Source organism: Ambystoma mexicanum, chromosome 4p (assembly GCF_040938575.1).
Source record: "Ambystoma mexicanum isolate Mex_15411 chromosome 4p, UKY_AmexF1_1, whole genome shotgun sequence".
In the NCBI taxonomy this organism is placed as follows: Eukaryota; Metazoa; Chordata; class Amphibia; order Caudata; family Ambystomatidae; genus Ambystoma; species Ambystoma mexicanum.
The window spans coordinates 923,629,699-923,653,175 of record NC_090927.1 but is presented as its reverse complement, the minus strand read 5'-3'; positions in this window follow the sequence as shown (position 1 = coordinate 923,653,175).

The window sequence follows — 23,477 nt, the reverse complement described above, 5'->3', positions numbered from 1 at the left end:
CTGTGACCAGCAATATTCCGAAAACCACATCATTCAACCAGTCCACCTGGCTGACCGGCATCTGTTACACAAAACCCAATCCCCCGCCCCTGAGCATGACAACATTCAAACTGGCATATTGGCAGCCCCCATCCCTGACCTCACTGGGCTTCGTAGGCAAACGCGCACAGCACAGTACCACGCAACTAAACCCCGAAGCTGGAACCCAATGCAGATCTCCTCACAATACATCGCCCCCCAAATAGGCATATGCCACATCACTTGCAAAGAAAAACGCTACACGGGCCAAATCAGAATAGAAATTTCATGCACATCAAAATCACAAAGCACATACAGCCATCAGGCCATGAACTCCAAAACACCAATCACCATTGTGGGCTGCTTCCGCAAGAAATGACCAGCCACTACCTGTGTGTCGCCCTGTTCCCCCATGGTACACAGAGCCACATTCACGTACGAAAAGGCAACATGGAAGCGCACAGAACCGCAGGGCCGTCCCAATGGGGAGGCACTAGTCCAGCTGAAAGGCCGAAATGTTGCTCCGAGCCACCAGTACTGCGTAAGGGCATGTGGGCCATTGGCGATCGTCCCATAAGATCGTAATGCTGCTCCACTGATTAACACGAAGCAGCAGGTGTCGGGAGTAAAATCCATCTGCAGGAGTGGCATACAGATGGCAGTGGCAAAAGGGGAGGAGATACCTGTCAACCAAAAGAAAAGAAAAAGAACAGAATGGCCATCAGAACTACATACCAACAACTCACTTCAATGATCACACGAAATCCACAGCCATATGCATGCTAGCCCACTCCAAAGGAACATCACCACCCCAAAACCACTTGCGACTCATAACCATCTATATCGAGGTGCAAACACCATCACAAACGAGTGTCTGAGGGCGCCTCGAGACAGGGAGGGCTCAACAAGGCCAGATGGACGATGGTCCCACTATGGCAGCCCTGCATCACATAGCGTAGGGGAGGCGGATAGATCCCAAGAAGCCCTGTACATGGCAAACTCTGTATCAAATCACCTGCCCATGCATCCATCCATCATTCCCTCATCCCGGGATCAAAATGCCTGAATAATTACTCACATAACATTAGAAACATCCATTGAGTCTGTGCGTTATGCAGCCTGCTAAATCCACAGTGCCCCAGCCCGTAATTCCAGTGTTGTGAAGTAACATGTATTTGGGAACGGACGGCCTCATCGCCCACGTAGCTATTGCGCATCCCAAACTATTCATATCAATCATTGCTCCCTCGCCATGGGCCCTGTCTCAAGGACATAGAACAATAGAACGTTACATTTGCAGTCAGACCTGTGGGCATCTCCTCGCCGCTAGCTGGAAACCGAAAGCGCCGCCCTTCGAATTCCTCATTTGCAACATCACGTCGAAAAGGCATCTGTGGCCGTTTGAAATCACTAATTATTCCATCGAGTGCGGCTGTGTGTGAAAATGGCAACTGCCTTCACCCACGAATGGGACGCCCCGCCCGTCGTTGCAACTCGGTACAGTGATGCATGAGGGCCCACCGTTACTCGAGTACTACGTCCCACTGACCCCTCACAAGTCTGTTCGCGACTGCACAGATAGTATGTGAAACAATGGGACCACAGCAGAATGAACATATCAACCAATCTTACACGGCCATCGGGTACAAATACATGATTGCAATAGCAAGATACAATTCCCCGAATTGCAGCGTTGTGCGCGGGACGTGCTCGGCCAAAGGGGAGAGCAGTTTGCACAGGTGGAATCAATCACCACAGGTGGAGGCCATACAGCCTGAAAACACATAAATTGCACAGCCAGTCTCCTCCCACAACCACACCGAAATGCTACCGGCAGGACTCGCGATGTTGGCCCTGGGGGACCTGATAGCACTGCAAGTGCTCCGACTCCAAGAAGTAGACGAACACCAACTACAACCAGCCGCACGGAGGAGACGCAGGAGGAGGAGGAGGCCAAGGCAGGGCCAGCAAGGCCCACCAGCACAGCCACTACCACCACGCAGGCAGCCCGCAATTCAACGCCTCCGAGCACATCCGTTCAACCTCACTGATGAGCAGATCCACACCCTCTACCGTCTGGACCGGGACACCATAGCCGCCATTGTGGACATGACACAGGCTGACCTTGTCAGCATGATAGATAGCCCAACCGCCATCCCACCCCTGCTGAAGGTGGTGTCTGTACTCCACTTCCTGGCCACAGGCACCTACCAGCACACAGTCGGACAGTTGCATGGCATTTCTCAGCCACTGTTCTCACGGACACTATTGCAAGTGCTCGATGCCCTCCTGAAGCACGCAGACGACTACATCTCTCTACCACGCTCGGAGCAGGAAATAACCAACACAAAAGTGGGATTCCATGCACTTGCCGGCATACCGGGTTGCATTGGTGCCATCGACTGCACCCATGTTGAATTGGTCGTCCCACATGCCATGGAGGCCCAGTACCGCAACCGAAAACAATTTCATTCCCTGAATGTACAGATGGTGTGTGACTCCAACAGGATCATCACACATTGTTGTGCCCGATTCCCTGGATCAACCCATGATTCTATGGTCTTGAGGAACTCTACAATACCACGCTACATGGAGCGACACGCAGGGAACAGATCCTGGCTACTCGGTGAGTCTCATTACATGCATGATGATGTGGGGTATGTGAATTGTCAATGACCTGCCAGGAAGGGGGGGGGGTGTGCGTACGTATCAATGGCATTCCACATCATACGTTTCTCGTCCACATACAGGTGATGCTGGATATCCACTGAAGAGATGGCTCCTCACACCAGTCCGGAACCCACGGGACCAGCATGAGGAGGACTACAACCATGCCCACTCACGTACCCGTGTAGTCATTGAACAGGCATTCGGCCTACTGAAGACCCGTTTCCGCTGCCTCAGCAGGTCTGGCGGGGCACTCCTGTACCGCCATGAGAAGGTTGCAAAGATGGTGATGGCATGTGTCATGCTCCACAACATGTGCGTACGTAGAAATGTGCCCATGCCCCCTGACGCAGAACTGCAAGCACCTGATGATGGTCATGATGAGGGTGGGGATGTGGCAGCACCTCATGGAGTCTGCGAGGCACCGGAGGCCCGTGACATTCGTCAGCATCTCATTGATGTATGCTTCTAGCACTCACGCCTGGTGGCTGATACATGGACACGGGACTCGTGGCACTGCGTGTGTCTGGGACATGCACAATATGGACTGTACGCCTATGATGGCCTAGTACACAAAGATCAATGTCCACACTTCTCATTGGTTGATCGTGCACTTTTTATGGCATATGTGATATCATGTTGAACACCCTATCGACCTGCCACCCAAGTGAGCCCAACACACCCCCTCCACCCTCCTACCTCCCCCCCGAACACCAGTGTCCAAAGATGCTCATTGTCAGTGGGCTGTCGCTATTGCATGCCCCCTCTGCGGGTATCAGGGGCACCCCTGCCTGTGGAGCGCAGGTTCCTTCCAGATCTACGTTGGGGGCTGCCCTGGACGGAACTTGCAACGGATGATGTGTCTGCCTGCTCACGTCCATGCATGTCCCTAAGGGTTTGCGAGAGCTCAGTGAGCACACGGCGCACTGCGGCAAGTTCGGCACATACGTCTTTGGACGTCGCATGCAGTTCCCCCCTCAGGCTCTCGGTGCTACTCTCCATTTGGACTCTCAGGCTCTCGGTGCTACTCTCAATTTGTGCCCTTAGCGTCTCTGTACCTCTCTCCATTTCTGCCCTAAGTGTCTCTGTTGATGTTTCTATGTCTGCCTTGGTGCCCCCACATTCATCGGCATGGCCCTTGAGGAGTGTGGCCATTTGCTGCTGTTGGACGATTAACTTGTCGAGGGACTGTTGCCTCTGCTGGGCCATGGCCATTTGCGGTGGTGTCACAGAGGGGCTGTTGTCCTCATGTTGCCTTGCCACAGGGCTTGTGGGGGATGGCCAGTCGTCGTCTTGTGGCTGCACCTGCGTGGTATCCTCATGTTGTACGGGAGGGGACAGACAGGGGGATTGGGACAGGTCATGGATGGATCTGACCTCGACATCCCCGTCTTCTGTGTCCGAGCATGCTGCCATCAATGGGGTGTCACCTATGGTGCTGCTGCCACCAGAGGCAGTGCCTTCTGTGGCATCCATTGGGGGGACCTGTGGTGGTGGTGTTGTGGCCATGCTGGCTGCTGGGGTGCCTGTTGATGTTCCCTCCTCTGTGCTGCCACCTGATTTGTGCTGCTGCCATGTCTTGATGCGTGCAGCTGAGGTGGAGGGTCTCTGGCCGTTGGTCTTGGCCCTCTTTGCAGGTGTGCTGGTAGGGGTGTCCTGTAGCTCGTCGTTTGGATCGGACCCTGTGGTGGAGTAAAGGAGGGCGAGGGTTATTGATGGGTCAGTGGGAATTGGAATGGCATTGTATCACATGCATTGGGGTGGTACCTGAGGGTGATTTGGGTCGGGGTCTTGGAGGTGCTTTGATTTGTGTGTGGAGTGAGGGTGCAGTTGTTTGGCAGCCTGCAGTTAGGGTGTGCCTGCTGCACGTGTAGTGCGTGTATTAGGGGCTTTTAATTATTTATGTATTTATTGTGGGTTTTAACGTGCGCTATCAGGCCGATGTGTGTGGGCGTTCTCCTGGACTATGTGGACGCATGGTACTTCACATGGATGGACTGTGTGGATTTGGCATTGTTTTATCTGGCCCACCTACCTGAATCTTCGGATGTCTGCACTCCTTTCTCCATCCCTCCGACTCCCTCTATGCTCTCCATTCTGATGGTGGAGGCACAGATTTCTTCCCAGGGGGTCAACTTGATGGGTGATTCAGGACCTCCCCCGGTGGCTGTGGCAATGTTGCGGTTGGCAGAGAGTATGCTGCGGACGCGTATCCGCAGGTCGTCCCATCGCTTGCGGCATTGCTGTGGGGTGCGTGGTGCGGTCCCCACCGCACTTACCCGCTGTGCCACCAGAGCCCATATGGCCTTCTTGTTTGCAAGTGCCGTCCTGGTCATTTGCGTGGAGAAGACGACGGCAGCATTCTCCTGGAGGGTCTCTGTTAGCACGGTGAGTTCCTCACGGGAGAAGTGGACCTGCCGCTTGCGGTCGCACGCTTTCTTCGCTACTTTTCCCATTTTTCTTGGTTTCGCTAGGGTGGTTGACGGGTTGGGGTGTGTTTCAGGGTAGTGATTTTAGTGGTTGTGTTGTTTTGGTGTTTTTATAGGTGTACGCCAGGATGTTTCCCGTTCCGGGCCCATGTTTTAACTTCCGTTTCCGTATATTTCCGGGCACCGTACTTTCCGGTAGGCGCACACTGCGGTGACCGCTAAGAGGGGTGGCGGTATTGCACCTAGGGCGCCGTACGGCGGCGGTGTGGGCCGTTTTGGGGTCATTTCCGCCATCGCGGACTTTGCACTTCCGCCGTGGCGTGGTGCTCGTGCCCGATGGGTCGGAATGGGCCGCACTTTGCTCCTTCGTACAATGGCGGAAACGCTATTTACGCTGTGGCGCTCCGGTCAGTCGCTTTCCGCAAGGGTCGTAATGAGGGCCTAGAAGTTGTTTTACCTGCGTTTGGATGTCCTCAATAGTTTGCAATGAAGTTAGGCCTAAGAATCTTTGTTCAGGTATGATTGGCACAGGTTCTAAACTCGAATTGGGTTCTTCCATGCCAATCCGGGATAAGGCGTCCGCTTTACCATTCTTGCAGCCAGGGCGATAGGTAATTACAAAATCAAATTCCGCAAAGAATAGAGCCCATCGGAGTTGTCGTGAAGATTGAGCTTTGGCCGTCTTTAAATACTGTAAATTTCTGTGGTCCGTAATTACGGTGATGGTGTGTCTTGCCCCGAGAAGGTAGTGACACCAAGCCTCGAAAGCAGATTTAATAGCCAGTAACTCTTTGTCGGTAATTGCGTAGTTGATTTCAGGAGGAGAACATTTCCTGGACCAAAAGGCCACTGGGTGTAGTTGGTTAGTTTCTGGGTCTCTTTGCGACAGGACAGCTCCCATGGCCGAACTGGATGCGTCGGTTTCCACAGTATAAGGGAGATCTGGGTGCGGGTGCTTTAATACAGGTGCAGAGGTGAATTTGGTTTTCAGGTCCTGAAAGGCTTGTTCGGCCTCAAGAGTCCATTCAAAGCGTTTGTTTTTCTTTAGGAGAGCTGTGATGGGTTGGACTGTTCGGGAAAATTCCAGGATGAATCTTCGATAGAAATTGGCGAAGCCGAGCATGCTCTGAACTCCCTTCACCGAGCTAGGAGATGGCCATTTGAGGATGGCGTCCACCTTTCGCGAGTCCATTCGGACTCCTTGTGGTGTCAGGAGGAATCCGAGAAACTCAACTTCTGTGGTATGAAAAACGCATTTTTCGAGCTTTGCAAATAGTCTGTGCTGGCGCAATTTCTCAAGAACTGCCCTAACATGTTTTCTGTGATCGGATTCTGAAGAAGAGTACACCAGGATGTCGTCAATATAAACAATGACACAGACATCGATAAGTTCCCGAAGAACATCATTCATAAAGTACTGAAAGGCGGCAGGTGCATTGCACAAACCGAAGGGCATCACCTGATATTCGAAGAGCCCAAATTTGGTGCGGAATGCGGTCTTCCATTCGTCACCTTCTTTTATACGTACCAGGTGATAAGCTCCTCGAAGATCTAACTTGGTGTACACACAAGCGTCTTTCACCTGGTCGATAAGCTCAGGGATCAGGGGCTGAGGATAACGATTCTTAATCGTTATTTGATTTAGGGCGCGATAGTCTATACATGTTCTAAGGTCGCCCTCTTTTTTCGGCACGAAGAACAAAGCTGAGGAGACAGGAGACTTGGACGGGCGAATAAAACCATTGGCTAGGTACTGATCTAAATACTGACGCAAATGCAGGTTCTCAGGTTCCGTAAGAGCATAAATCCTATTACAAGGTAGTTGAGCATTGGGTACCAGATCGATTTGGCAATCATAAGACCGATGGGGAGGTAACGTGTTAGCCTGTTCCTTCTGAAAAACGTCTTGGAATTCTTGGAATTCTGACGGTAGCTGTACAGGGGTGGAAGTTGTTGAGGCTAGACCCATAACTGGATTTCTTGGATAACAAGTTGGTTCACAATCAGGAAAACGTATCTTCTTTGCTCGCCAGTCAATTCTGGGATTATGTGTTTCTAACCAAGGAATTCCAAGAATTACTTGAAATTGTGGGGCCTTGATCACATCAAACATGATTGTTTCCCTATGTCCATCCTGACCCACCAGTGTCATTTCAACAGTGGAATGTGTTACAGGCCCTGAGGCTATTTCGGTTCCATCTACTGTAGTAATGACATCTTGGGTTACTTTCGGGCGGAGAGGGAGCTTAATCCTGGAAGCCAATTCATGGTCTATGTAATTTCCAATAGCTCCACTGTCGATGTATGCTTTTATAGCATGCAACTGCTGAGGCTGTTTTTGGTCCACGAGCACCATTGGCATGACAAAATGCGAGGTCAAAGAATCTGTTTTCAAGCTCGGCAAGCGGACCCCTACGCTTGTCGGGCTAGGTCGTTTCCCGAATCAGGTGTCAATAAATCGTTACCAGTGGCTCCAACCACCTTCTTAGGTGGTTTAACCGGACAATTTCGAAGAAAGTGACCGGAAGTCCCGCAATACAGACAAAGTTGCATTTGCCGTCTTCTCTCTCGTTCCTTCTGCGTTAATGGTCCTTTAACACCGCCGATTTGCATAGGTTCGGATACGTCGGTACTCTTGAAGTTGGCGTGGGTTTTGATCAGTACTCGGGTTTCGTACTTGAACCGATCTGCTTTTCTATTTTGAACTCTGTGATCAAGTTGAACCACCAAGTCTATGTAGTCTGCGCAGACCTGGGGTGGATCTGCTATCTGAGCTAGAACATCCTTAAGCTCTCTGCGCAGGCCACGATGAAACAATGTGATCCTTTTGTTTTCTGGCCATCCAGTTTCCACAACCAGTCTATTAAAGGTGGCAATGTAGGACAGGAGATCCTGATTACCTTGTCATAAGGATAGCATTTCGTTATCAAGGGCCTGTCCTTGAGAGTGTCGAGCAAACAGTCTTCCCATGCTGGCCTGGAAACCCTGAAAATTCTGGAGAATGGGATCATCCTGATTTACCAATGGAATAGACCAATCAGCAGCACTGCCACTGAGGTAAGATAGTATAAAGGCTACCTTGGTCTGGTCGTTAGGGAAGGCCCCAGATCTGCATAGAAAGTGTAAACAACATTGGTTCATAAAGACGGCATATTTCTTGGGATCCCCCGCAAAACGTTCAGGCGGGGCCAAAGGCATGTGTCCAGGTAGATTGATTTGTACCGGGTTATTCAAACCCATTGAAGTGGAAGTACCTCCGGAATTAGGTAAATGAGTGTGCCCTGCCTGGGCCTGCAATAACCTTTTGGCCAGGTCATCTGTTCTTTCCTTGGATAGGATCAGTTCTCTTTTGAGAGCGTTAGTCTCCTGGCGGGCTGAGTGAACTTCTGCCCGTAATTCTCCCAAAAGCTGGGCCAGCTGATCTGTCTCGGAAGTCTCCATAGCGCCCGGGTGGGAAATTGTGGGTAGGCTTCGCGTTCTGTCACGCTCACCTGATTCCCAAGGAGGCGCAGGTCTGGCTTCGAGTGCTGATGCTTCTTCAATGGTGAAGCGCAGGACTCTGAAGATGGACAGGTAGGGCCCCTCTACTCTGGCTTCTCTGGCTCGTAGGAATATTCCCCTGTGCATGAAAAGGGAGTATTACCTACTGACGGAATAATGCTCAAGCCTCCCACTTCCTTCCAACCCTCCACGATACCCTTCCACGATTCCCCGTGAAGTCTCACCTTAGGGTCTGGAAGGATGAGTTCTCCATCCTGCTTCTGATGCAGGGGCGCGTTGAAACCCAGTTACTTCACTGGATTGAGGTTTGATGGAAGTTCAAATAAGCTTGACTATTCAGGTAAGGCGCTGTAAGAGTTCTGTTGCAAGTTCAAAAGTTCAAGCTTAATAATAATGTTCATTGTCTTATTGCAGCAAGCGCTAACGCTTATGTCTTTTTCCCCTTAGGGGCCGGGGTTCGGAATGCCGGAGATATGGCGCCGACCCGAAGTGAAACGTGCAGTTCCAATAAATGACAGATAAGTTCTGGATGAGCGTTCGGGTAATGTCTTTGCATTTGCTCATTCAATGTCTTTGTCTTTTTTCCCCACAGGGGCCGGGGTCCGGAATGCCAGGAAGCGGCAGGACCCGAAGTGAAATGGGAATGACCCAACTGGTAAGTCTTAGAAGGAAACTGAGCTTTTCCTATTCCCTTCCTTCTCTCACCTTGTGTTCTTGTCTTTTTCTCTCTAGGCACTGGGAAGTGGCTGCGGAAACGGATGATCGCTTCTGAAGATGGAGGTGCCCAGGAAAGGTGAGTGAAATGCAGCGCTGCAGCGATCGAAACGAAATGTTTTTAAAAATGATGTCTTCCCTTTCAGGATCGTCGGTGTGATGTCTCTTTGATACAGCTTTAGCAGGTAAGGTCTTCTTTCTCGCCAATTCTCTCTTATCTCCCTTTGCAGGTGACCCAGGATGCTGACAGGCGTGGCTGAAGTCCAGATGCAGGAGCTGACACGGTGAGCGTCCAGCTGCGAGGAGCAGAACAACGCGAAGCAAGAGTTGCTGATCGGGCGTGGTTTAAATAGCTTTGGAAGAAGTTCCAGGTATGTATCCTTCCACCGATCAGGTATGTATCCTTCCCCGACCACTTCCCAGGTGGACAGTAGTCCCACAGGTAAAGTAGTTCCATTCATGCCTCAAGAGGGCCTGGATGTAGCAGCATGGTCTGCATCAGGTAAGTGCACATTGAAACACTTGAACACATGTCTAGCTTTATGAGCCTGGCACCTAAGGCGCCAGGACAGGGGTCCAACATGAGCCTGGCGCCTAAGGTGCCAGGACTGTGTCCAAAGGGCCCCAGCTGGGCCCGCTGGCACTTCCCTGGGGGGAATGATGCCTGCCTCTGAGGTTGCTGGGTCGGACTCGGCTCCTTGGAGGTAGGCATCATGACAGCACCACCATGTACTAGCAGGGATGCCCCATCCCAGGCCTGTCCGCAGGTAGGGGGGATGTGCATGTCATCTGACTCCCCTCCACCTGCGGACAAGGGGACCCCTGGCTGTATGGAGAAGGTCCTGATTGGTGTCGCGTTGCGCACGGGTGTCATTCATGATGAGGTGTGTGCTTCCCGGGGGGAGCACACACGTCATCATGAAGAGCACCGTGCCAACGTGGCCCAGTTGGGAGCGGCCATGGTCGGGGGTTTCGTACATGTGTCGGGCACTCTGGCGACCCTCTCCTCCTCTGTGGAGGCTATGCGTCAGTCGTTCTCCATGCCGTCTTCCGGCCCAGATGCCACCAGGGCCTCCTGTGGACCTGCCCCGACCAACGCAGCCAACACGGTGGGGATCCCATCCCTGCCACAGTCGGTAGTCAGAGATCCAGCAGGGGTGGACACACCAGCAACTGGACCCCAGCAGATGGAGGATGTGACGGCATCATCGGGCAGGGCACGTGCACAACGGCGTCGGTGGATTCCATCAGCCTGGATGCCGTCGTGCTGGCATAGGCAGTTGCGTCGGAGGCAGCGGCAGGCTCACGTGGGAGGCATCATGGCTCGGGGCCATCAACATCAGAGGCGCAGGCATCGGCCGGAGGGCAGGAGAACCCTGGAATGGGAGTGTCTTCAGTGTGGGAGCGGTTGGGCCAGCAGATAGGTGCGGAGCGGCAGCGGGCAGAGGAGGAACGGCTCACAATGGTCAGGGTGGAGAACTCCATGCGGAGGGCCCTGAGGCGGGCTGAGTGCCTCGAGGGTATTCGCAGGGAGTTGGAGCTGGACACTGCATTAACCCTGCGAGACCTCAGGGCCAGGGAACATGCCCGCCTCCAATCCATTGAACAGGAGTTCGATGATGCCCTGGCCCATGACAACAACCAGTGAGCCGTCAGACTAGCCCGCTGCCCTTGTAAATAGTTATGTAGTTAGTGTTAGGTTTGCTTTGCTTTTTTATCTTTTTTGGACCTTTTCGACAATGGACCACATTTTTGTATATATTTTTTTTATTAGGTAGTATTATCAGATATGTTTCATTTCTTCCGTTGGGATCATGGACGCTGGATTGTTTATCTGTATATAGTTGACTGTTGGATTTTATTTTTTTATTTGAAATTTACCCATGGAGCAATGGTTTTCGGTTTTGATATTCCATTGGATTTACTTTTTTGAACTGTGACTTTGGACACCTTTCCTTTGGATTATGATTTGTGGTTTTACATTATTTTACGGACATGCTGCTTTTGGTTTTTAATTTCCATTGTCGTTTGTTTATTTTTGATTCCATTTATGTTGCTTTTAATACATTTTCTTCATCAAACTTCAATGTGTAGTATCATCTCATTGGTTTCATGCATATCATGATATGGGTTTTGAAATTCGCTGACACCCATAGTGCCTCATTACGACCCAGGCGGTAAGTTACCCCCTGGGTCGTACCTTTACCACCATGGCGTAAACTACGTTTACGCCATGGTGGTTGGCGGACTTACCGCCCCATTCCGAGGTTGGCGGAACAGGTAAGTCCCCAATCCCCATTTAACCTTCCCCATTCCCATTTTTGCCCCATAGGGCATAATGGGAGTGGGGAAGGCGTTAATTACGCCACCGTAAATTACGGTGGCGTAATTAACAACAAGGTCCCTTAGCGCCATGGATTTTAACACCTGCTAAAAGCAGGTGTTAAATCCTCCATGGCGCTAAGGGACTCGGAATCAGGCGGTAAGGGTCGGCGCTGTTTACGCTGCCGTAAACCCCTTACTGCCTGGGTCCTAATGAGGCCCATTGTGTGTATGTGAGGGACATGTGTTCATTTACATACTTGCCATTGGGGTTGTATCATGTAATTGGCATTTCTAAGTGGGTGGATGCAATACTTCGGTGGGTGTTTGGCATGTGAAGGCAGCCCATAAGGGCCAGGGATCTAGATTGTGATGACGTGTTGGCTGGGGGACATGAGTCAGGGCCTGCTGGCAGGTACCCCACAATGCTGGGGGGAGGGGGTGCAGGGGGACATGAGTGGGACATGAGTGGGGGCCTGCTGGCAGGTGCCCCACAGTGCTGGGGGGTGGGGGTGCAGGGGGACATGAGTTGGACATGAGTGGGGGCCTGGTGGAGGGTGCCCCTGGATGCTGGGGGGGTGGGGGTGCGGTGAGACATGAGTGGGGGCCTGGTGGAGGGTGCCCCTGACTGCTGGGGTGTGGGGGTGCAGGGGGACATGAGTTGGACATGAGTGGGGCCTGGTGGAGGGTGCCCCTGGATGCTGGGGGGTGGGGGTGCTGGGAGACATGTGTGGGGGCCTGGTGGAGGGTGCCCTGCACTGCTGGGGGGTGGGGGTGCTGGGAGACATGTGTGGGGGCCTGGTGGAGGGTGCCCCTGGATGCTGGGGGGTGGGGGTGCTGGAGACATGTGTGGGGGCATGGTGGAGGGTGCCCTGCACTGCTGGGGGTGGGGGTGCTGGGAGACATGAGTGGGGGCCTGGTGGAGGGTGCACTGCACTGCTGGGGGGTAGGGGTGCAGGGGGACATGGGGACATGGGTCAGACATGAGTGGGGGCCTGGTGGAGGGTGCTCCTGGATGCTGTGGGGTGGGGGTGCTGGGAGACATGTGTGGGGGCCTGGGGGAGGGTGCCCTGCACTGCTGGGGGTGGGGATGCTGGGAGACATGTGTAGGGGCCTGGTGGAGGGTGCCCCTGGATGCTGGGGGTGGGGGTGCTGGGAGACATGTGTGGGGGCCTGGTGGAGGGTGCCCTGCACTGCTAGGGTGTGGGGGTTCTGGGAGACATGTGTGGGGGCCTGGTGGAGGGTGCCCCTGACTGCTGGGGGGTGGGGTGCTGGGAGACATGAGTGGGGGCCTGCTGGCAGGTGCCCCTGACTGCTGGGGGGTGGGGGTGCAGGGGGACATGAGTTGGACATGAGTGGGGGCCTGGTGGAGGGTGCCCCTGGATTCTGGGGGGTCGGGGTGCTGGGAGACATGAGTGGGGGCCTGGTGGAGGGTGCCCCTGACTGCTGGGGGGTGGGGGTGCAGGGGGACATGAGTTGGACATGAGTGGGGGCCTGGTGGAGGGTGCCCCTGGATGCTGGGGGGTGGGGGTGCACGGGGACATGAGTTGGACATGAGTGGGGGCCTGCTGGTAGGTGCTCCACAGTGCTGGGGGGTGGGGGTGCTGGGAGACATGAGTGGGGGCCTGGTGGAGGGTGCCATGCACTGCTGGGTGGTGGGGGTGCAGGGAGACATGTGTGGGGACCTGGTTGAGGGTGCCCCTGAATGCTGGGGCGTGGGGGTGCAGGGGGACATGAGTTGGACATGAGTGGGGGCCTGCTGGCAGGTGCCCCACAGTGCTGGGGGATGGGGGTGCTGGGAGACATGCGTTGTTGATCAGTAGTGCAAGGTGACATGTGGCTTGGCTGGGGGGCATGCCCATGGTGGATGGGCTGCCTGCGGGACATGAGCAGGGGTTCAGGGTAGTCCCCTGTGGTGTGGGCTGCCTACAGGGGCCGTGGAGGGTGTAGAGGGAACACCTGGGAGGACCCACACGGCCAATTCACGTGTAGTACTCACCGGAACCCCTGAAATACATGGACCCTGCTGAAATCGCGTGTGAGACTTCCCGCGCACCCCGAAATACACGTACCCAGGACATTCACGTGTGGAACTTCCCGCGCACCCCTGAAATACACGTACACAGGACATTCGCGTGTGGAACTTCCCGCGCACCCCGAAATACACGTACCCAGGACATTCGCGTGTGGAACTTCCCACGCACCCCTGAAATACACGTGCCCTGATGGAATTGCGTGTGAAACTTCCCGCGCACCCCTGAAATACACGTACCCTGCTGAATTCGTGTGTGAAACTTCCCGCGCACCCCTGAAATACACGTGCCCTGATGAAATCATGTGTGAAACTTCACGCGCACCCCTGAAATACACATACCCTGCTGAATTTGCGTGTGAAACTTCCCGGGCACCCCTGGAACACACGTACCCAGGACAATCGCGTGTGGAACTTCCTGCGCACCCCTGAAATACACGTACCCTGCTGAATTTGCATGTGAAACTTCCCGCGCACCCCTGAAATACACGTGCCCTGATGAAATTGCGTGTGAAACTTCACGCGCACCCCTGAAATACACGTATCCTGCTGAATTTGCGTGTGAAACTTCCTGCGCACCCCTGGAACACACGTACCCAGGACAATCGCATGTGGAACTTCCCGCTCACCCTTGAATTACACGTACCCCGCTGAATTTGCGTATGAAACTTCCCGCGCACCCCTGGAATACACGTACCCAGGACAATCGCGTGTGGAACTTCCCGCGCACCCCTACAATACACGTACCCTGCTGAATTTGCGTGTGAAACTTCCCACGCACCCCTGAAATACACGTGCCCTGATGGAATCGCGTGTGAAACTTCACGCGCACCCCTGAAATACACGTACCCTGCTGAATTTGCGTGTGAAACTTTCCGCGCACCCCTGGAATACACGTACCCAGGACAATTGCGTGTGGAACTTCCCGCGCACCCCTGAAATACACGTACCCTGCTGAATTTATGTGTGAAACTTCATGCGCACCCCTGAAATACACGTGCCCTGATGGAATCGGCTGTGAAACTTCACGCGCACCCATGAAATACATGTACCGAGGACAATCGAGTGTGAAACTTCCCTCGAACCCCTAAAATACACGTTCCCCGCTTGGCGTTTGCTGTTTGGCAGCCCTGTGAACTGGTCCAGGGTTAGCGCAGACATTTGCGATGAATTGGAGATTTTGATGGCTTTTCCTTGCACGAGGGAGTTCTTCGGGGCGTAACTGGCACTGCTGCAGGGTCGCTGCGCCACTCTGCGCCACGGCTGGTTTTGGAGGCTAAAATCCATGAATACGCTGTGCGATGAAATGGATTTTATGGCACGCGGCTGGCGCAGTGTATCGCACGGGGACACTGTGCCCCAGCCGCGTGCGCCACTTTTGTGCGAAATTCTATGAATTACCCTGAGAGTGTAACAAACCAAGTGGATGGGCCAAGGTTTCTGATCATACAACGTACATCTCCATGACGTCGAAACCAGTACTCTTTAGTACCACGAATATTTGCTAATATATTTGTAATATTTGATTGTAAAACCTCATCCTTTTGTTGCACTTTTTCTAATAATTGTGTAGCTGTCATATTTTGAAAATGTGATCCTGATTTTAATATGAGTGCAACTCCGTAACATAAAGTTGCTAGTTCACTTTCAAAGAGTAGGTGGAATATGTATTCCACATTTTGTCTAAATCTGCAATCTTCAGAATACATCCGTAATGAGCGGTATTCTGAAGCTGATATTTGAATAGGTCTATCATCATACCTTCCTCCTTTGCCAGTAGGAAAGAGTAGAGGGAAAGCACGTGCTTCTATACTTTTTTCCCATATGCTGATTGGCGATCCTTTTGTTTGACCCATTTGGTACGTTTCCAGTACATCTTCTATGGTGTCATTAGAGTGCAAAGGATGAATTGTATAATGGTCTAAAGTATTTGATATTGTAGCAGGATCTAGTAGCTCAAATTGACCAGCTTCTTGTGTTTCTTGAATTATTTCAGTTGTATCTTTCAAGTTTTCTTCAATATTAATTTCTTTCTAAATAATCATTATTCTCTTTAAGATATTGGAAGGCTTGTCTAACTTTATGTAAATCTACCTGCTGTTGCCATATTTTTTTGTCTTTTGTAGGTACTCGATTTACTAATTAAAGATTGCTGCATTGGACGTTGCACTCCTAGAGTATGCACATTTTCTTTTAGATCTAATGTTAAATAAAGTACGTTCTAAGGCAACATACACATACATGGTTTGGTACTTCAGCTGATGTACTTTTAAATTTTAGTATTTCTTTTTTGTATGTGTTTAGCAAAAGGTTGCCATGTGTAGAATTGTTGCTTAATTGGTTTAAAGCTATTTCATTCTGTAAATGGCGTTCACTTCCAAAATATGTTTTCTGGATATAGTCAATTTCTTCAAGTAGGTCTTTTGCTGTACCATGTAGAAGCATGTTCTTTAAATTTGCTAGTGCTAAAGCAGGACTTTTAGCATAGTACAGTTTATAGACTAGATTGCTTATAGTTGAATGATGTGTTGATATCCTTTTGATATCATGGAAAGTGGTTTTACAAGTAGGTCCTGTAATGCAGGCCAATGAATGTCCTTGTAGTCCTGTGTACTTGCGCACTGGACAGGTATCCATATTTTGCAGTAATTTAATTTGATTTTGTCTTTGCTTTTTACATATTTATTGAGGAATTGGCGTAAAGATTGGAAAGATTGTTTGGAAATGTTACACATTGACGTGCATGGCCATTTGTACACTAGACGTTCTGATTCAGTTGAATGGAGGGGTAATTCTAAGTTTTCAGGGCATATTTTTGTAAGGAGTACTTCTTGTTCCATTATGGTTTTATTCACTTTTTCATAACCTCGACCACTACTATGCATGGCAATTGTATGTGTTTGCTTTTGTTTGTACGCTTCTTCATTAAAATATGGTTCTGTGCTCATAGTGTGATTACATTCACCTCCGCAGATACTTAAGGAGTTCTTTCTGTTGACATTTCGCTTATTGAGAAGTCTTTTTTGTAATTTAGTTATTAGTTTTGTTAGTGGTTTCATTTTGTTTAACAGTAAAATAAATAACTTTCTTTTGAGAAGAATTGCACTGTCCATCAACGCTTCTAGGATTAATTTCCTACAATAGGTTTTAAGCATTGAACCTGATTTCTCTCCTGTTTTTATAAGACTTTGCGACGGTACATTTCGGCTAAAATACTTTTCTTGGTATGCTTACTTTGCACTACATTAAAATTTAAAGAAGTAGTTTTATCTGTAGTGATAGCTGATTTTCTGTTAATTGTTTTTTGGTTTGTTTTACATTTTGATAGAGGAGGCAAAGGTTTTGTACTTGAAACTTCTTGTGTTTCACTAAATGACTGTATTGGCTATTTTGTTTCAACTTTATTTACAAATTCTGCTACAGATGGATGCTTATGTTGGATACTTTTATTTTCATTTGCTCTACTTCTGCGTTGCTTTCTACAGACTTGACTTTTGGTAGGCATTCTTTAGGGTCTGTTGAAAAAAATAAAGAAGGTATGGGTTGGGGTGTTCTGCAATGTATGTGTGCTGTGTGCATGAGTGTTTGAGTAAGATGATAAAGATGTATGTAATGGTGTGTGATTGTGCATTGGGAACTGCAACTAGTAGGGATAGATATTCTTGAATTTATCTGTTACTAAACTGGGGTTCAGATGACAAAAAAAAGTAAGCTAGTGGTGTGGAAAAGTACAAATAGTAAATCTAATGTATACAATTAAAACAGTTGTTTGTTCTATAATATGAACATTTTAGTGGTTCAGTTGGGTGATTTGTGTGTCCAAAAATAGGAATTTGTGGGCCATTCTTGCTGTAAATCGCTGTTTAAAACATGGAGATTTTTGGACAAAATGGTACACAATCTCTATTTTTAGGCACAGAAATAGCTTGTATTAACTTTACAGTATGTTTGAGTAATAATACAAATATTATGGTGATATTCTACTTACTTTTTTTCTTACATTAACAGGTAACTTCTTAGTTCTTCTTTGTTCTTCAAATTCGGCTGCTTCTTTTTAGGAGAGTGGACTTCCCTGCAATTGTAAAAGATTAAAATTAGTAATTTTGTTTGTATATAGCGCTGTTTTTAATTTAGATATTGATTATTTTAATTGAAATCCTCAGCGCCTTCTTCAAAACCATTAAACTAATTTATTTACATAAGATACATTGCATCAGTTCAGTACATATGATATGTTCTTAATGAACAAATTGTATTGAATGACTAACTGTAGCAAAAAAAATATCTTTACTATGTCTTGTGAAATTTATAATATACCTGTGAATACCACTATTTCTGTAACTAAGCTGTTCTAGGGAATAGCACCTCAATGCCATGTCTAAATTAAAGTAATTAAGTAAATAAATAAATACAAACTAAAATATATGAAATTGTATAAGTATTTTTTTAAAGATTTAAACATAGATTGTGCTTGCATGCAATTTTGTTTGAATATATGTAGTCTATATATTTCATTTAAAAAATGTTAGTTTAGCATGATTTGAGTGTGTGTGTATAAAGAAAGTAAATAGTATAAAGGTTTATAAGTGATAGTTGATTTTAGGAAATTGAAAAAAATACAGTCAATTCATTTTACAGATTACACAAGCTAAAAGTCTGTTTGAAAATGTGTTCATCTACTATACAGAAAATATGCATACCTGAAGTTTGTGTTCATGCATATGGATATGCATGGAGCTGCAAGTAGAAATCTTGGAGACTTGTACAGTATTTCTGGTAGATGGTGCTTGCCAATGATATGACACTTGTACTCAGAGAGATTCATAGTACATTTGCAGTGCTGATCTATGATGATGCAGTTAGATGTAGAGGTCTTGAATGTGATTGGCGCATGGTCATGTGACTTCTTAGCTACATCCAATGAGGGAATGGCAGAGAGAGTGAAGTGGAAATGGTAGAAGGGCTGTTCATGTTACGATATGTCCGCGGACATGGCGGTGGTTCGCGGACATCGGGAGTTACATCCGGGGATTTTTGGGTTCAGAAGTCATGAAAATGAGAATGAGTACTGAAAGGGATTGGTCAGGAAAGTTTAGTGGGTGTGTTGTGCCAGAAGAGAGTTTCTCATATACTGTTTTTGCTGAGAGAACAACAGATAGCTATGTCTGTGTGTTTTAGGAAAAAGATTGTATGGATTTTGATAGATTCATGGATATATTGGTTGAAGGTGCATGTAGAAAGCTGTGGAGTAGCTGTAGATCTTGGATTCCCACATGTGGAAGTACACCGGCATGGAGTACATGGAATGAAGTGGTTGGACTTGCTACCTCTCTGTGCTACTTTGGAGACAGAGCAACATCCAGACATAATTGTAATTCATTGTGGAGGGAACAGTTTAGGACATGTGACTGGAATTTGTTTGCAATTTGCTATGAAAGAAAGACTTGGGAAGGTTATGGACATGTTTCCTAATTCTCAAGTGATATTTTCACGGATTGCGCAGAGACAAATGTGGCTTCGTTCTTCTTCATTTGGTCCACAAATGGAAAAAGCAAGGCGCAATGTTAATAAAGCTGTTTGTGCCTTTCTAAAAGATTTTGGCATGTCTTCTTTTCAAAATGAAAATATTCTGTTTCGTAGTACAAACATTTTTCGCAGAGATGGAGTCCATCTTACTTATGGTGGCAATCAGATTTTTCTGAGAATTGTTCAAAATGCATTGCGACCTTTTTTGGAATTACAACATCCATTTTGAAGTAGGTGTTAAGCATTTATAATTTTTGACTTACAAACACCTCCCAAAGGCTCTTTTCAGAGCAACCACTTCCTCCCAGAGAAAATTGCAATGTTTGTGATAGAGTAGCAACCCAATTTTTTAAATGTTCGCGAACTGTCCGCGGACTTCTAAAAAATACAAAGGGCCCTGCTTCATTTATTTTCACTTCCATTTTTTAACAGTGAAAGGCGGTTCTGAAAAGAGCCTTATTTTTTTTGTTGATTTTTGTTATTTTGTATTTTATTGGGTTTTTTATACAAGACACACTAGGAGAGGAGGGGAAAGGAAGGTAAAGGGGGGGACACCAACCACAGGGATAAGAAAGAGCGAGCTGAGAGAGGAAGATGTAGAGTGGGTTTTATTTGGGTAGTGAGCAGATCTTCTCGTGCTCTGAGACGATAGTCTCAAAAGCACTATGAAATCGCTCCCCCCTGCAAAGTACTGTGTCACAGTACATACATACAACTGTGACCATCGAAAGGTAAGGGTCATCAGCATTCTGTATGGCCTGTAAGGCAGCTTGAGGAAGACGCTGTCCTACAGAGCTGGTCCTTGTGGTGACAGGATCAGAAACAGACGATGAAATAGAGGAAATCAACCTGTACGTTCTTCGCAAGGTACAACCCTGCAAATAGCCCCAGAGTGAAATGACCTCAGGTGTCGCTTCATAGTAATGGTCCCAAAGCTGTACTTACCGTGCTTCCCGCGACTGAGTATCATTTTGCACTCATTGCAGGTAACACGGTTCGCACAAGCCTTAGGACCATTCCCATGAATGGTAAATAACCGCCACACCCAAGACTCACGCCTAGTGCGGGTAGTAGGGATTTCCTCTACCTCATTCTCATCATCCTCTTCTTCCTCCTCTGCATCCTCACTCCTGTTCCCCTCTTCAGGGCCTTGGGGAGGTGGTGGTGGTGGAGGGGGTGGGGGTGGTGCTGAAGCAGGTGCAGCACCAGGTGGCAGTAGTTCAGCCATGGATGCCATCTCGATGATGGTGTAATCTGCAGGTGGCAGCAAAAATCGCTGTGTTCTGAAGAATAGCCAGAAACACAATGAGAATAAGCTCTAGGGCGTGGTCTTTTATAGGGGTGCTTGTGCGTGGTCCGCGGACATGCGCGCTGTCCGTGGACAGATCAAACACAAAAAAAAGTTTGAAAAGTTTCAAAAGGTATGTAGAAACTCAGGATTACTATGTGGGACTTGTGCCATGGTGAGATATTATTGAAAAATATTAGGGATTAATTGAAAATGTACTTTTAAATTGTTCGGGGACACGAACAGTGTCCGCATTCAGAACACGCGATCAGCGGTGGCGCGGTCATATGATCTGTTCGCAAGCAAGTCCGCGAAGGAAGCGCATGTCCGCAGGACACCAAATGTACAGAGATTGGTTAACGCATGCGCATTGATGTTCTACGGACACTGTTCTGGTCCTGAAGTAATTAAAAATGCGCCACAAGTGAAACGAACATTTCAGAACACTGTGTGTGGTCTTAGAACAGTTTAAACTTGCTAGCGAACAGTAAGGACAGATATAGTGTTCTTCAGGACACGTCCAATTTCGTTTATGTACGAACATTTCAGGACACCAATTGTGTTCTTAGAACAGTTTCAACTTGCTAGCGAACAGTACGGACAGGTATAGTGTTCTTTAAGACACCTCCATTTTCATTTAATTACGAACATTTCAGGACACCAATTGTGTTCTTAGAACAGTTTAAACTTGATAGCGAACACTACGGACAGATATAGTGTTCTTTAGGACACTTAATTTTTTTTTTTTTTTTACGAACATTTCAGGACACCTCGTGTGTTCTTAGAATAGTTTCATCTTGCTAGCGAACACTATGAACAGGTGTAGTGTTCTTCAGGACACCTCCATTTTCATTTATTTACGAACATTTGAGGACACCAATTGTGTTCTTAGAACAGTTTCAAGTTGATAGCGAACATTACGGACAGATATAGTGTTCTTCAGGACACCTCCATTTTCATTTATTTACGAACATTTCAGAACACCTGCACTGTCCGCAGACACCTACATTGTTTTAAAAAAAAAAACGAAACTATTTACAACACAATATAAAAATTAAACTTTATTTAACATATATTAATAATTTATGACAGAGAAGGTGAGGCAGAAACAGAAACAAAAACAGGAGAATTAGGAGTTTCAACATGATTGTCATTAGGTGAAGAAGGGATGGAAGTCTCATCAAAATGTTTTGGGTTATGGAGAGGGTTTGGGGATAATTTACTGGGATATGGTGAGGAGGGACAAGTACATGTGGGGCAATGGTACGAAGTTTTTGGTTTAAAATGATCTTCCACAAAAGTTTTCAATTCATTAAAATTTGTCAACAATAAATCCATTTTTTCTTCTATACTGTGAAAAGTGTTATCCATAACAGGTTTTTCTGAAGTATTTTCTATTTTGGTATGCTCTGTACAAAAAAATATATATATATATGTTAAATGTATACAAAATAATATTAATTAAACGGTTTATATTATGAAGTGTTTACCATTAGTTTCACTATCTTGTGACATTTCTTCATGTGGGAAATGTTCCTCTAGCCATTCCAGAGTACTAGACATTTCTGTGAGAAAAAAAAAAGATAATATATTTTTTTATCTAATACAGAAAGTTTATAAATATATGAATAAAATTAAGTACACTTACTATTTCAGGTAAGATATGTCCTATGTACTCAGTGGGTCTGCTCTTGTTCTCAGTTCTGTCGTGTTTGTGAGGTAATTATGTTGGAAGCCAATTTATCTTCTTGTGGTATATTCCATTTTAGAACATAGTGCATTTAAATGAATGGTTAGTGTGTTGTATATATGGGTTACATTTCTTATGTATTAGTACATATAATGTGTTTGTGTGCTCCTTTTTAAATTTGTTAAATGTTCCTATGTTATGATATAACAATCAAACATACCCCCCCAGAGTTTTTAGGTAGTGGTACTGTTCTTCGAACATGTCCGCGAACATTAAATGAGTTCGCGGACATCAAGTACATTAGAAGAGATTCAGTCAGTTCCATATGACATGTATATAAAGTCAAAGGCCCTCATTCTGACCCTGGCGGAATTCGAAAAACTATGGCGGAAATGTAATACCGCCATTGAATACCGCTCGTTGCGATTATGACCCGTCACCGTAAAGTACGATGCCATTAGCGACATCGTAGTGAACGCCAACGCTAACTGCACCAAGTACGCGCACGCGCGCCTTGCAAAACCGTAATTTCCGCCATGGCGCAACGGTACGCGAATTCTGACCCTAGCGGACATTTACTTAACGCCATCAAGCATGGCGGAAAGTACCATTCCGCCATGGTGAGAATTACGGCATCGCGAACCAACCGTAAATGGCCCTACTGAGTGCCTGTACTCCACTCCTTGCCCACATTGCACAACTCCTCGTAGGCGCAATGTAGTCACACTATGCAACCAGTGAAATGTACAAGTCACCCATGCATGCCAACGAACAAATGCATGCAGAGGCTCCAAGTGCCTTGTGAGTGGCCATCCATATTTGGCATGTCACCATTGCCGTACTGATGCAGCACAGGCATGTGAAGGTTCAAGTACACCAAAATGAACTGGAATATTCCATGAGACAAAACAACAATAGTCCCCCATTGCTTGCCACCAGTGTAAATCAACATTCAAAGCAGTATCCTGAGGGAGACTGCACCAGCCCTGTACTCTTGCCAGTAGACAAACCAACCCTCAGCATAAGCATGTACCACACAAGTTGGCAGAGTGACTGAGCAGCCAGGCTCATCTCAAGAGGGGCCAATGAGAGCTGTAGGGCACAGATGGCATGAATACAGAAGCAATTCCAATGGACCTGACCTCAGTCTCCCTCCAAGAAACGCACGCAAACACAGGCACCTGTGACCAGCCATTTTCTGATAATCCCATCATTCCACCAATCCACCTGGCTGACCGGCATCTGTTGCACAAAAGCTAATCCCCCGCCCCAGAGCATGACATCATAAAA